Raw genomic sequence first — 15,741 nt, forward strand, 5'->3', positions numbered from 1 at the left:
ATTGTGTTTCAGGTACATCTCAGGATCGCGGGAAGGCGTCGACATGATTGTATACACCAGCTTGTTGATTTATGTTTTGACGATTCTAGGATATGTGACAAACAATTTTGATGTTTGGGTTTTGAAACATTTATAATTTGGATATGAGAGATGTTAAACTGTGTTTTGTGCGGATTTAAAACTGAAAATTTTATTTGAAAATTTTGAGTGTTACATTTGTCGTCAAGTTCAGTATATTTTATGATTCCTTCGGTCTTCAGGTATGTTTAGCCTTAATGGTGGAGTGGAATCTTGGTTCATAGCAGACGCAGGTTTTGGTATCCTTCAGGGTCATCTTGAAGGTTTTCTCGAGCTAGTGGGGTAGTGATGGACTCCGTTCAGTCTAGTATGGGGTCTTGTTTTGACCGATCGTGAGGATGTTTTCTGTTTTGATTAAGGTGGCATGTCAATTATCTCTGGTGTTTCTTTTCTCTTCGCATGTGATTTTGGGTGTCTTAAGTATGTGAATGGGGGTGTTCCGTGTGAACTGGGAAGTTGGCTTTGGGGCTCTTGGTTTGAGTTATATGCATGCTTCTCTTGGGTTTCAGCTTCCTATTCGGATCAGGAATGCAACCGTTCTCCTTTCTGCGGATCGTGCGCTACTTTGTTTTGTAAGGATTGCTTGGGTAGCAACTATGTGGTGTTGTGAGAGTGTCGTCAAGGTCTATGTGTTATCAGAAGCATTCGAGTTATAGGCTGTGGGCCTAGTGGTCATAATGGTTCATTTCTTCTGCTTGTAGTGGTTTCAGAGTTGACAAGCTGATGGGAACACTACTAGAAAATAGCCCTTTAATGACGCGCAAACAATGACACGCACTGATAGAGGACACACATTTGTGCGTGTCCTAAAAAATAATGTCGGTTTTCTAAAATTTTAAGGATAGAGGACACACATTTTTCCGTGCCCTAAAATTAGTGTCCAACAAAAACAAAAAAACACGGAGGGCACCAATCATAAAAAGCGTGTCATGTAAATGTGTCGCTTTATATTTTTTTTAAGTAAGGCGCGGTCTCTGTTTAGTAATAGCCCATGGGGGGAAATAAAATCCCAAAAAATTAAACACCCCGCCTAATGCATCTCCTTCTTCTCCTTCTAAAATTCTCTACCAAAAAACCCTAATAATCCTTTAAGCAGTTCGTATTCCTCTACCTCTGCACTTAATCTCTCTCTCTCTCTCTCTCTCTCTCTCTCTCTCCCTCTCTCTCTCTCTCTCTCTCCTTTGGAATCAGATTCTTGAAAGATCCAAACCCTAATCGTAGCCCTAACTACGACATGTCTTACCAACCGTGATCTTCAAATCACAACGAAAGCGACGACCACCACGACAACCGTCGACTATACAACCCTTACCAAGATCTTAGAGTCCCTACACAAACCCTATACAAACTTCCCACATCTCCTGAATACCTCTTTCAAGAGGAATTCATCGCTGAACGACGTTCATGGGGCGAAAACCTGACATACTACACCGGCATTGGTTACCTCAGCGGCGCAGAAGTTGGCGCCGGGAAGGGTTTAGTAGAGGGCGTGAAGGCTTCTGAGGCTAGAGACACCATGAAACTTTGGGTTAATCGGAATGAAATGTGTGGTGGCTGGATTAGCGACTGGAGCGCTTTACAAGGCGGCGGCGGGCCCTAGGTCGGCGACTGTTGTCGGAGCTATTAGTAGAATAGCGGTGTGATTAGCCGTGACGGGGAAGCAGATTTTGAAGAGATACGTACCAATCTGAGCTCGATCTTTATTCAATTTCATCTTACTACAAGTTTTGGTCTTTTGAGATTTCCAAGTGTGGTGGCTGTGAATACTCCATCGTCAAATAGTTTGCATAAACACGACGTAATAGAAGAAGGGAAGGAAGTGCTAGAAATTCCTAAAAATGAAACAAATTTGGGTGTTGTGGAGGAGCCACCAGTGGTGGCAAGTGAAGTTGAAGCATCTAAGGATAATATCGAACTGAAAGTTGAGGCAATGATGAAGGAGGCCGACAGTTGGACTTTAAATGCTAAAATTAGAGTGGAAAAGGATCCAACTTTCAGTGCAAAAGCAGGATTACAGACGAACATAAGCTCTGATTTGAATGCAGAGATCGGTCCTGGTGTATATTCTGATGAAAAACCACCATTTATGGTGGAACTTGATGGATCTCTTCCTTTCTACATGCTCGATGCATATGAGGAGTTTTCTGGTTCTAATGCTGGCAATATCTATCTATTTGGGAAGGTATTTTAGCTAATTCAGTTACATCTCAGTTGACCCTGTTCATTTTTATTCTAACGCTTGAGTAATTCTATAAGACTCACTATTTTATCATTCTTACCAAGATAAATATTGATCTTGATTTTTAATAACTTTCATTTGAATCAAGGTAAAAGCAGGAAGTACTTATCACAACTGTTGTGTGGTGGTGAAGAATATGCAAAGATGCCCTGTATTTGAAGACTCTGTTAATATGAAGCTTTTCACACCAAGCTTCATGTAATACACCTCTTGCCTTTGCTCCCCGTTTCTTCTTTAAATTTACCAACATCATATTGCTTATATTATTGTTTACTATCTATTTATGCTTTTTATTTTATTTAATCAGGAGATGGCATCTGGACTGACGGCCAACATAAAAAAACAGTTCCTTGACCGAAATGTCTCTAACTATAGCATGAAACCTGTCAACTCTAAAATGAACTTGTATTTTCGAGTGCTTATGTACATGTGCAATTTGAAAATGATTTCGTGAATAATGAGAATCGGATATTCATTTCTTGGATATTTATAAGTTATAACCCCTAAACAGCTAAACCTATACAATAAAACTTTATTTGAAATAATCCGATAATCATTTCCAAATCCCACATCTCGAGTTTTTTAAAAAATAGCCTTTCTTCTAATTAACTCTACTTTTAACTTAAATTTTCTTCTATTTGTCATGCATGTTGTATTTGCAGACTTGTTATCATGAACATTGTCAATATATTAAATGGGAAATTTCTTCATGTTCCATATCATGATTCAAAGTTCAACAGTGGAGAATGTTACATCTTCCAGTATACATATCCTGGTGAAGATCAAGAGGAATATCTTATAGGGACATGGTTTGGAAAACAAAGTGTCGAGGTATTTAATTATTTTTCCATTAAATTAAATTATCTTATATTTATTTTTAGCTTATATATTTAAACAAATATGTCTTTTAGGAAGACCAACATTCAGCTAGCTCACAGGCAAACAAGATGGTTGAGTCACTCAAGTTTATGGCTGCTCAGGTTGATCATTAATTTACTCTCACATTTCTGTTATTATTTTATCAATCTCAGCTTGTATTTATTTATACTTATAATTTGGTTTATTTCATGGATTTGTAGTTGCAAATTTATGAAGGAAGAGAACCCGTTCTTTTCTTTGCGATCTTTCAGAGCTTTTTTGTTTTTAAGCTATGCTTCAATTTGGATGCTATTATAAAAATTAAAAAACATACATTAGAGATTAAATCTTTGTTGATCATTTGCATTTATTTATGGAATTCTTATGGGGGTTTAAGTGATGGATACAAGAATTATATCTTAGAGAAGGAACTTCTGGATGAGACTTATAAAGAAGATGGGGTTGAACTATTTAGAGTTCAAGGGTATGGACCAGAAAACATGCAAGCAATCCAAGTTGAACCTGTAAGTCCTTTGCTTCTTTGATTTTTGTGTTTACTTTATAATATTTTGTTATTTATTCATTGTTTAATTTACTTTCTAATTGGCTTGGGTGGCGTCATCATTGAACTCCTCCTATTGTTACACACTACACAGTGGTTCTTCTCTCTTCACATGGATTGGAAATCTTACAACTCCTGAGCTCCAGGAACTTGTTGAGAGGCAACTGGATGTTATTAAGGTTTGAAAATCTCTTGATTTTTTTTGTTCTCTCTGCAGTAAAAATAAGTTTTAATGATTATTACAATGTATTAAACTGTTCATGTTTTCTTATTATGAGTTACTTTTATGCACAATACTTGCAGCCAAATATGCACTCCAAATTACAAAAGGAGGGTTCAGAGTCCAAACAATTTTGGGAAATTTTAGGTGGAAAATCTAAATACCCAAGTCAGAAAATTGCTAGAGATGTTGAAAGTGATCCCATTTGTTCACATGCACATTTTCAAAAGATTTAAACAAACACCAAATTTTATGCTGGATTCAATTCTTTTTGTTACTTGCCAACAGCCCAACATAAATACTAATTTTTTTATTTCTTTTTTTCTGAAACTTTGCTGGTTCAGGTGATCTCAAGGTCAATTTTCTCTTTCATATGAGTTTCTTTTATTACCCATTTAACCGATTTTTGATAAATTAATTATATCATTGATACAGGTCACTGAGATATACAACTTCAGCCAGGATGATTTGATGACTGAAGATATATTTATCCTTGATTGTCATTCCAACATCTTTTTTTCCTATAAAAAACTTTGGCATGTAATACTAATACAGTAGATTGCTTGATTTGAGGATTCTTTGGGAGGAAATTCAAAGTTTTTTTTTTTACTTCAGCTCACATTTTTACTTCAACTCACATTTTTACTTCAGTAAAAAAACTTTTTTTTCCTACAAAAAAGCTCACATTGACCTGGATTGCAATTCTTACCGAGTGCGTGCTGTGAAATTTTATCTCTTCACGCTACCATAAACGAAGATGCTTTTGGAGATGTTCTTGCAGATTCAACAACCTAAGGTTGGTTTAAAAGAGTAAGTTTTACCAGCTGGATGGTCATTTGGCTTAATCTGTCATTGTAAGTTATGGACTTAGCGCTTCCCTTGAGTAGTTGTAGAGCTGTAAACAGAAACAAAACAGTTAAGTACAATGACAAAAATGCCCTCAAAGAAAAACTTTTCTAACATATAGAAATCAATAAGCAAAGTGACTATTATTTTTTAAATTGGTAAACTATAACAACTAAAGTTGATGTGAGATCAAACCTTCAACAGTATGATGATTGATCGTGATACTCTTTATTTCTTAAAACTCTTTCTTTCTTAACGTTTTCTATCACACACATAGACATCTATATTGCTTCCACTTCCAGATGAGCTGGCTTTTCTATCACACACATAGACATCTATTTTGCTTGTCCCTTCGCGTTGTATAATCACTTTATATATGTCATGCCTTACTTCTTATTAGATCAAAGAGAGACAGGACACCTGTAAAATGACATGGTCCTCCAGGGCTCTCTTTCCATCTCTTAGGAATATCTTGTTTTTATATAAAACCCAAAAATCAACCATCAAATCTCATGACAATAAAAGTAACTGAACTTCCATTAATCTGTAATTGTTTGAATTAACTTCCATTAATCTGTAATTGTTTAACTGGTTTCATAACAACTTTGTTTCACTGTAATTAAGAGAACCTCTTTTATACAGTTCCACCTGGTACGATTGAGGCCTATAGGAAATCAATTGAATCTTATTTGCTTCAGTTTGAGGTAAATATGGGTGAAAAGTAAAGTATATTGTCCATATTGGTAAAAAGAGTAATGTATGTTGCTATTTCTTGCTCAATGATATTTGTTTCGAAGTCAGGGTCAGGATGTCCATGGTCGTTATTTGAAGACCAGGTCAAAACAAATTTCACTAAATTTTTATGTATTATATTTGTTGAGAAATAAGTGTTGTTTATAAAATTTGTGTTGTCTCCTCAGGCACTTGTTGTGTTGGTTCACGATATGGGTCCAAACTGGGAGCTTATAAGTGATGCCATTAACAACACTTTGCAATTCAAGGTAACTATCATTTCTGTTGTGTTGTGTTGGTTCATGATGTACATCATGATGGGTTTTGAGTATTCTAACACTTCCTAAGTGTACATGCAACCCTAATAACCTTGGATCTATGTTTGTCTAATAATCATGCAAAGTTGAATTCCAAGGTTATATTCCTATCTAGCGTACATGGGGAACATTTTTAACTTGAATGAAAGATAGAATAACTTACCTTGTTGTTGATTATGATCCTTGAAACCTTGTGAGCCTAGCACCCCAAGTGTGATGCCTCAAATGCTTCACACAACACCAAATGCAAAGGAGTAAACTTTGAGAGAATCTTACACTTGCAAAATCGGCTCTAGCCCTCTTGTTTCTTAGTGTCGCCAATTTTGGTGGAGAACATGTTGCTTATATAGTGTGTCACATCTAGGGTTACACCATGTAAACCCTAATGTGGCATGACTCTTCATTTCCATGACCCATGGGTTTGTAACTCCCATGGAGCCTCCATGGAGCATCCTATGGGTGGAACCCAACTTGATAATCCATGGAGCCTCTTAGCCCACTATATAAGATATGGAAGATTTACATAATCTACCCATATATTGAATTAGTTATCTTTTGATCACTTATTTAATTCTAAATTAATTCTTGATCAAACTAATTAAATAATATTATTAATATATTAGAACTTATAATATATTAATAAACCATAAGTGTTATTTCTCTCATTTTAGTTTATCCAATTGCATGGTGCCATGCAACCCAAATGGACCATGCCGGGTCGGGTCAAGTACATACCAGAAATAGTTATGGACTTATACACCTTATCCAACAGTCTCCCACTTGGATAAGTCTAATAACTATAACTGCAATACTTCAGGAACCGATCGGCAATCGTAGCTCTTTCAAGGTCTCTCGGAACTGAGAAGATGATGATACGCCATTTAAGATAAGTGATCATATAATCCTCTGTTCGAGATATCAGCCGGACAAATACATGGAACAATGTCTTACTTATTGTCCAGCAGTTTGTTTCCCGATTTCCGATTTGTTTGACAAAGAAATTAATTGAACACATCAACTTAGTTCTGACCGGGCCCGGTACATAGGTCAAAACAAAATCATCGAGGGGCCCAGATATCAGCTTCTAATCCAAGAAGGAACAGATAAACTTTGACTCATATGTTTGTTCTACCACTCATTGAATTATACACAAAAGCACATTTTATAACATCGAGTTACCAATGCGTTAACGTACAATCAATGCATAACCAACTCATAAGTAACAAATCATATCTCTAGGTTTAAAGACTTATATGATATTACCGTCTCACGATCACTCGAGATAAATTCCATGAAGTGATTCCAGTGAGCGTGGGTTGAGTCCAATGCTCAGAACTTATGAGCACTCATGAGTGTTGTAGCCATGTCCAACAACTTAGACCTCTGCAACCAATCATGACAGTCTTGATTCATACCTACTTCCGACATATGACCGACTGTGGAGGTTCGAATAATATGATATACCAAACATAATTATTCTGGAAGTCAAAACATGCAAAAGAAATATAGTAAACGATCGACAAGAGATAGCAACACTTTACTCATAAATAAAAAACCTTTTATTCATCATCTAATTTCAATTACACTTTACAAATTTCAAGGTTATCTAACTACTAAATCTAATATCATCCTTCAACCCTATGCTCCGAGCATGCTGGATATGCTTAACCTGAGTCAGTCCCTTCGTGAGGGGATCTGCTGGATTCTCATCCGATGATACCCTCTTTGCCACGAGGAGTCCTTCTATTCAATGTCTGATGAAATGGTATTTTCTGTCGATGTGTCTGTATCTCCCGTGATCCCTTGGTTCCTTGGCTAAGGCAACTGCACTTTCACTATCACAGAAAATTTCCATTGGCTCTTTAATAGATGGTACAACTCCAAGGTCTCCAATGAAGTTCTTCAGCCATATCGCCTCCTTTGCTGCCTCGCTAGCTGCTATATACTCTGATTCGCAAGTTGAATCAGCCACTGTCTCTTGCTTGGAACTCTTCCAAGAAATTGCTCCTCCATTTAAGGTAAAGACCCAGCCTGACTGAGAGCGGAAATTATCCCTATCAGTCTGAAAGCTAGCATCACTATACCCTACAACTCTCAAGTCTTCACTCCCACCGAGCGTAAGGACCCAGTCCTTAGTCCTCCGTAGGTACTTGAGGATATTCTTTACCGCAGTCCAGTGTGCCTTGCCAGGGTTCCCCGGATACCTGCTAACCATGCTCAAAGAAAAGGCTACATCAGGTCGAGTACACGTCATAGCATACATGATCGATCCTACAGCCGAAGCATAAGGTATTCGACTCATTTCTGCTATCTCAGCCTCAGTACTAGGGCTTTGTGTCTTACTCAATCTGGCGTTACTGTGGATGGGTAACTCTCCTTTCTTGGAGTCCTACATGCCGAATCTCTTCAACACCTTATCCAAGTAAGTACTCTGACTAAGTCCAATTAGTCTTTTACTCTGGTCTCTCAAGATCCTTATCCCTAGAATATAGGCAGCTTCTCGTAGGTCCTTCATAGAGAAACACTTCCCAAGCCAGGACTTAACTTCCTGCAGAGTTGGGATGTCATTTCCTATGAGTAGTATGTCATCCACATACAATACCAAAAAGCTAACTATACTCCCACTAGCCTTGACATATACACAAAATTCGTCTTCACTCCTAGAAAAGCCAAATTCCTTGACTTTCTCATCAAAGCAAAGATTCCATCTGCGAGGTGCTTGCTTTAACCCATAAATGGATTTCTCAAGCTTACACACTCTATTAGGGTACTCTCTGTTGACAAAACCCTCTGGCTGACTCATGTAAACATCCTCAGCCAACTTTCCATTAAGGAAAGCGGTTTTGACATCCATTTGCCATATTTCATAGTCATGAAATGCGGCTATGGCTAACAGAACTCTAATAGACTTAATCTTGGCCACTGGAGAAAAGGTCTCATCATAATCAACTCCCGGAGTTTGTGAGAAACCCTTTGCAACCAGTCGTGCCTTATAAGTGTGTACATTACCATCCATGTCGGTCTTCTTCTTGAAGATCCATTTGCACCCTACAGTCTTACGACCTGGTACATTCTCAACCAAGTTCCAAACTTGATTGTCATACATGGACTGTATCTCGCTGTCCATTGCCTCTTTCCACTTGGCTGACTCAGGGCCTGCCATGGCTTCCGCGTAACTGTTAGGTTCATCCAGACCTATCAGTGTCTCATCACTGATAAGTGTATCACCTTCCGCAGTAATATGGAATCCATAGTAATGCTCAGGTGCATTCCTAACCCTTGTGGAACGCCTCAGAGGTACAGACTTGTCAATTGGCTCAACAGAAGTTTCCTCCTCAAGTTGAGTGCTAGGGTTTGAAGTTCCTTCACCACTTGACTCTTGAATTTCTTCAAGGTCAACTTGCCTCCCACTGTCTCCTTGGCTTATGAACTCTCTCTCTCGAAAGAAAGCCCTCCTAGCTACAAAGACCACATTCTCACTAGGTCTGTAGAAGAGGTAACCAAAGGATTTATGTGGGTAGCCGATAAAAATACACCTCTCACTTCGAGGTTCGAGCTTATCATGAGTCTCGCATCTCACGAAAGCCTCGCAACCCCAAATCTTAATGTGGTCTAGTTTGGGTACTTTACCAGTCCACATCTCATGAGGAGTTTTGGCAACTTTCTTTGTGGGAACTAGATTAAGGATATGGGCGGCAGTTCTAAGGCATACCCCCAAAATGAGATTGGTAGCGAAGCTCGAATCATCATGGAACGAACCATATCCAACAAGGTTCGATTACGCCTCTCAGCTAAACCATTCAACTACGGTGTCCTAGGAGGTGTCAATTGTGAGACAATCCCACATTCCCTAAGATAGTCGAGGAACACTGAACTAAGATACTCACCCCCTCGATCGGATTGAAGCATCTTAATGTTCCTGCCCAATTGATTCTCGACTTCCTGTTTAAACTCTTTAAACCTCTCAAAAGTCTCTGACTTATGCTTGATTAAGTAGACATATCCATATCTACTGTAATCATCAGTAAAAGTCAAATAATAACGATTAGCATCCCTTGTGGCATGTTTGAAGGGCCCACACACATCCGTGTGTATAAGATCCAACAAACCTTCACCCATCTCACATGAACCTGTGAAGGGTAACTTTGTCATTTTTCCAAGTAAGCATGATTCGCAACTATCATCTGACTTTAGGTCAAATGACTCCAATACTCCATCCTTTTGGAGTTGGCCTATGCGTTTCTTGCTTATATGTCCAAGACGACAATGCCATAATGATGCTTTATCCAAGTTATTATCATTAACAGAATCAATACACAATACATTATTTCCTAAGTTATCAACCACATATACAGATTCATACACACCATCACAAGGTAATGCTTTAAAATAAAGAACATTATTAAAGAAAGCATTAATCGAACCAACTTCATTATCAAATGAAAAGGTGAAACCTTGTTTATACAATGCATGAAAGGAAATAATATTTCTTGCCATTTCGGGCGAATAACAACATTTATTCAAATCTAAACTAAACCCACTACTTAGCGATAAAGTATAAACTCCAATCTTGGTGACAGGTAAAGCTTTGTTATTCCCCATGATTAAGTTTATTCTTCCATGCTCCACATTCTCACTTCTTCTTAGTCCCTGCAAATCAGAACAGATATGAATACCACAACTGGTATCAAGGACCCAAGAGTTAGAATGGGGTGAGTTATTAGATAAGATAGTGTAAATACCTGCATGGTTGGGTTTAACTTTCCCATCCTTCACATCTTGCTGGTACTTTGGGCAGTTCCGCTTCCAATGTGACTTTTCATGGCAATAGAAGCATTCAGCCTCTTTAGGGTCAGAAGAAGGAGTGACAAAACCTTTCTTGGTTCCACTTGAAGAAGATCCATCAAGGGTCCTAGCCTTGGTACCCTTCGAAGAGCTCTTCCTCTTCTTCCCTCTACCTTTCCCGATTGCCAAAACCGGGGCGGAGTTTGGAGTAGGAGTGTTAACAACCGACTTACCCTTAAGACCTGTTTCTGCGGTCTTGAGGAGTCCCTGAAGTTTGCTGAGTGTGACCTCTTCCTTATTCATGTGATATGTCATGTGGAATTGATCATAGCACGATGGTAAGGAGTGCAAAATGATATCTATTGCAAGCTCCTCAGGGAAGTTCACATTAAGCTTCAGCAACCGATCCACATACCTTTGCATTTTCTGCATGTGGCTCGTGACGGATTCCCCGTCCTTCATCATGGTTGTTATGATAGAGCATATGATTTCATACCTCTCTTGTCTTGCACTTTGATGGTATCTTTCCATCAGATCTTGGTGCATTTCAAAAGGGTAGAAGTCCTCATAGGACTTTTAGAGTTCCGCTGTCATGGTGGCCAACATGATGCATGCCACTTTTGTAGCATCCCTTTCATGTGCCCGGAAGTCAGCGATCTCCTGGGGAGTTGCAGTGGTCTCATCAATCTCCTTAAGCTCCTTGTCAAGGACATATTCTTTGTCCTCGTAGCGGGTAATCATCCTAATGTTTCGGATCCATTCATTGAAGTTGGATCCATCAAAAGTGACTTTCCCACACAAGTTCATAAGGGTAAAGGAGCCATTAGGATTAGAGCGAGAAGCAGCATTGTTTGAAGACATCTGAAAGAAGAGAACAAGATTAGTTTAGATATTAAGAGAGTCCTTAATAAAACACCCAAATGTAATATTAAGGCTAGGATCCAATCACAATATATTATAACTTAGAAGAGGTATGCCGTAATCCAAGCTATAACATATTTGAAAGGTAGGTGAATGACGATTCACCAATTTCCACCATGAAAAACGAAATATAAATATTAGGTTTTTAATTGGTTCTTAGAAATTCCTAGATTCTTTTGAGATTCAATGAACTTTTCAAAGGCATGTTTCAATCTCGAGTGTGCCCTCCAAGTTTTGTGACTGGGATACTGAGGATCACAAAACGAGGTGTGAAGTAACCATGCAAATCACTTGGTACCCTCAAGGTTTATCACTCAATCGATGTGCCGGTAAACCACACACGCTCCACCGATTCTATGGTAAACCTTAAGTCACCTTTTACCTACCTTGTTAAGTCCAAGTTAGTGTGTCGGTTAACCACACCCGCTCCACCAACGACTTAAGCAAAGTGTAAAGTGTAATTTCATGGATTACCACCTTATTCACATTTTCCTAAAGTAACTAAGATTGGGAATTTAATAAAAGCATTTAGTTACTTTATAATATTCATCATACTTTTAATGAGAATTTATATGTCCTTGTCTTACCCGTTCGGCTAACGACCCTCCACCGATCAAGGAAGCGGTGGGTGAGAGTGGACACCCATTAAGTTGCCATTTTATAGGCAACAACCTTATACCCCCCTTATAGACCGGCTTCGTGAATGAGGCGTACTAGCGGTAAGATGACTTGACGTTATACATATATATATTAGTAACTTATAATATTATAAAGTATAAGGGTTGAATTTTAACTTTTAAAATTCTAAGGGTTGGAACTAAAGTTTTCATCAAGACTTTACATGTTCCAAAACTTGAGGGCAAGTTTTGTAAACTTCCAAAACTTTTCATTTCTTATAACTTATGAATTAATTGAGTAATAAAAATGAAGACTCTTCATTTTTATAACTCTGGTGTTCTTTTAATGGCTTTAATAAAAGTGAGACTTTTGGTTTTCCATAACTTGAGGACAAGTTATGGACTCCATTAAAACACATTATGATCATGAATTAAACTACCATGAAGGTTACAAACAATTCCTATGATCATCTAATCTTCATAAGTTCAAGAACATGAATGGATTAGCATAAACATTACACCATCTAAAACAAGCTTTAAAACATCAAAACAGTTTAGGGTAATGTTTCTAGTCCATTTCCAGCAACAAATGTGCAAACTTTCATACGAGCAGAAAACAGAAAAACGATTTTTTTTTCAAGCTGTTTGCACACAAAAAAAAAAAAACAACAAACAAACCTAGGCTCTGATACCACTGATGGGTTTTGAGCATTCTAACACTTCCTAAGTGTACATGCAACCCTAATAACCTTGGATCTATGTTTGTCTAATAATCATGCAAAGTTGAATTCCAAGGTTATATTCCTATCTAGCATACATGGGGAACATTTTTAACTTGAATAAAAGATAGAATAACTTACCTTGTTGTTGATTATGATCCTTGAAACCTTGTGAGCCTAGCACCCCAAGTGTGATGCCTCAAATGCTTCACACAACACCAAATGCAAAGGAGTAAACTTTGAGAGAATCTTACACTTGCAAAATCGGCTCTAGCCCTCTTGTTTCTTAGTGTCGCCGATTTTGGTGGAGAACATGTTGCTTATATAGTGTGTCACATCTAGGGTTACACCATGTAAACCCTAATGTGGCATGACTCTTCATTTCCATGACCCATGGGTTTGTAACTCCCATGGAGCCTCCATGGAGCATCCTATGGGTGGAACCCAACTTGATAATCCATGGAGCCTCTTAGCCCACTATATAAGATATGGAAGATTTACATAATCTACCCATATATCTAATTAGTTATCTTTTGATCACTTAATTAATTCTAAATTAATTCTTGATCAAACTAATTAAATAATATTATTAATATATTAGAACTTATAATATATTAATAAACCATAAGTGTTATTTCTCTCATTTTAGTTTATCCAATTGCATGGTGCCATGCAACCCAAATGGACCATGCCGGGTCGGGTCAAGTACATACCAGAAATAGTTATGGACTTATACACCTTATCCAACACATCATTCAACCCAGACCGTATTTCAAGTTATTCTATGATTGGCTGCTTGACCTTAGTAACCTTGATCCGGTTTTTGAAGGTGCAAACTTTCAGGTGGGTATTCACTTTTCTCTTTTCTCTATCATATCATATTGTATTGTATTGCATGTTAAGTTACTGATTTGCCCTGTGCAGGTTCTGACAGCTGTAGCAACCTCCTTCCATGCCCTGCAGCCTCTCAAAGTTCCTGCATTCAGGTTATTCTCTTAGAAAGGAAATTGTCAAAGGAGAATTTAGTCATGGGTTTCTGTTAATGTTTTACATGTTTTGTTTTCTATAATATATATTATGTAATATTATCAATGTGTTACATTTACTTACTATTGGAATGATAATTTGTATTTGACATATTAGTGCAATAAATTATCTTTATTGTTTATGGTATTTTTTTTGTATTATGAGACTTTTAATGTGTCATTTAATTTGAAAATTAGTAACTCTATCAAAAATATATAATTTTAAAAACATTTAAAATTATGACACGCAAAAATGTGTGTCGTCTTCCTTTATGACAGGGGCTTCCTTGATACGCATTGTGTGTCATAAACACGTGCGTCGTAAGGTTACGACAGACAAATGTGTGTCGTCTTCCTTTATGACAGGGACTTTTTTTATACACATTGCGTGTCATAACTGCACGTCGTATATGCGTGTCATAAATGCGCATCGTAAATGCACGTCGTAAATAGACTACGCGCAAAAGCGTGTCGTCTCTCGTTATGACAGGGCCTTCCTTGACACACATTTGCGCGTCGTGTGAGCGTTTTACGACACGCATTGCGCGTCGTAAAAGGCTATTTTTCTAGTAGTGGAATAGGACGAGCCATAAATCAGATGGTTAGATAAAAGGAGAAGTAAGGGTTGTGTGGAGTGTTAGTCATGTATCAGGAAGTCTATTGTGGGGAGTATGCATTATAAATCCATTTGTTCGCAAGCTGTTGAGGGATTGTGTTGTTCGAGTTGGAAACTGCTTATGCAGTCGTAAGTCATAAAGTTCTTGGTGATCGTATCAAGTGGATGCCAGGTGAGGGTGCACCGGGGCCGGTAAGGGTTAGATGCATCACAGAAGATCATGGTTTGATCATCGTTGCTCGTCGGAGCAGTGGTTGGTGTTGAGATAGCAAATAGTCATGGGTTGTTAAGATTTTGGTTCATCTTATGGTTTGGTTCTGGTTTAAGTTCGTAGTCGGTATGTTTTGAGGATCATTCGGCATGGTTCTGGAAGTGCCCCAGTCAAGGACTGGGGGTGGAATCAAATGGATATTCATCAGTTTTAGGGAAGGTTCCGTGAGTAGATATCGTGGATAGCTATTTTCGAGTAGGCTTTTAGTGGGAACTCGTGAGGGGAATCACGAGTGGGTCCATGCCAGGTATGTATTTATATCGATGTGATTTAAGAAATCTGTATGTCTAAGACATCAGCTGGGGGGTGCATGATTTAGCATACGCGTCTGTACTCCAGGATGGTTCTACCATTGTGGAAGTTAGGCAAGCGAGGAGGTTTCAGGCTCCTGGTATCAGTATTTCGTTCAGTGTCAGTGTTTCGTACAGTATCAGTGTTCTGGGCGCTATCAGTGTTTCGAGCAGTATTAGTGGCATAGGATTTCACGTGTGTGTAATATCTGGCTGATTGGGAATTGATAAGTCACTCGCAGCGAGATTAACTAATCTCAGAGTAATTGGTTTGACCCTGTTGCACATCTCTCATCTGAGTCTAACCGTTACAGGGATGAATCTTCTACTCGAACGATTATCTAAGCCTTATGTTGAAAATAAGTGATCTGTCGCGGCATATGGTCGGTGACCTTGTTTCCTTTTCGAAGCAGCAATGGGATCAGGGGATTGGAAGCATTTTGTTTGGTACGAGACACTTTGAGGTTGGCTTGGTAACAGTTCGCTAGGGGAGGTCGGACAAGGAGTTAGACCATTGAGACTTTAGGTTTCGGATTTCAGTTGAGCTAAGATTTGTTTTATTCAAAAAATGAGGATTCGTTCTTCATCCGGCTTGAAGAACTATTCTAAGAATGGTTCCAGTAGATCTGGATAGACCATGGTATG

The 15,741-nt window shown here is 38.3% G+C and overlaps 1 pseudogene; it reads left to right on the top strand.

The window, feature by feature from the left end:
• Positions 1–1,312: 1,312 nt before the first annotated feature.
• Positions 1,313–1,769, top strand: LOC145169306 (mitochondrial import inner membrane translocase subunit TIM23-2 pseudogene; annotated as a pseudogene).
• Positions 1,770–15,741: the final 13,972 nt, after the last annotated feature.

This window comes from Lactuca virosa, chromosome 4 (genome assembly GCF_052849685.1).
Source record: "Lactuca virosa cultivar CGN04683 chromosome 4, Lactuca_virosa_CGN04683_v6, whole genome shotgun sequence".
Taxonomy (NCBI): Eukaryota; Viridiplantae; Streptophyta; class Magnoliopsida; order Asterales; family Asteraceae; genus Lactuca; species Lactuca virosa.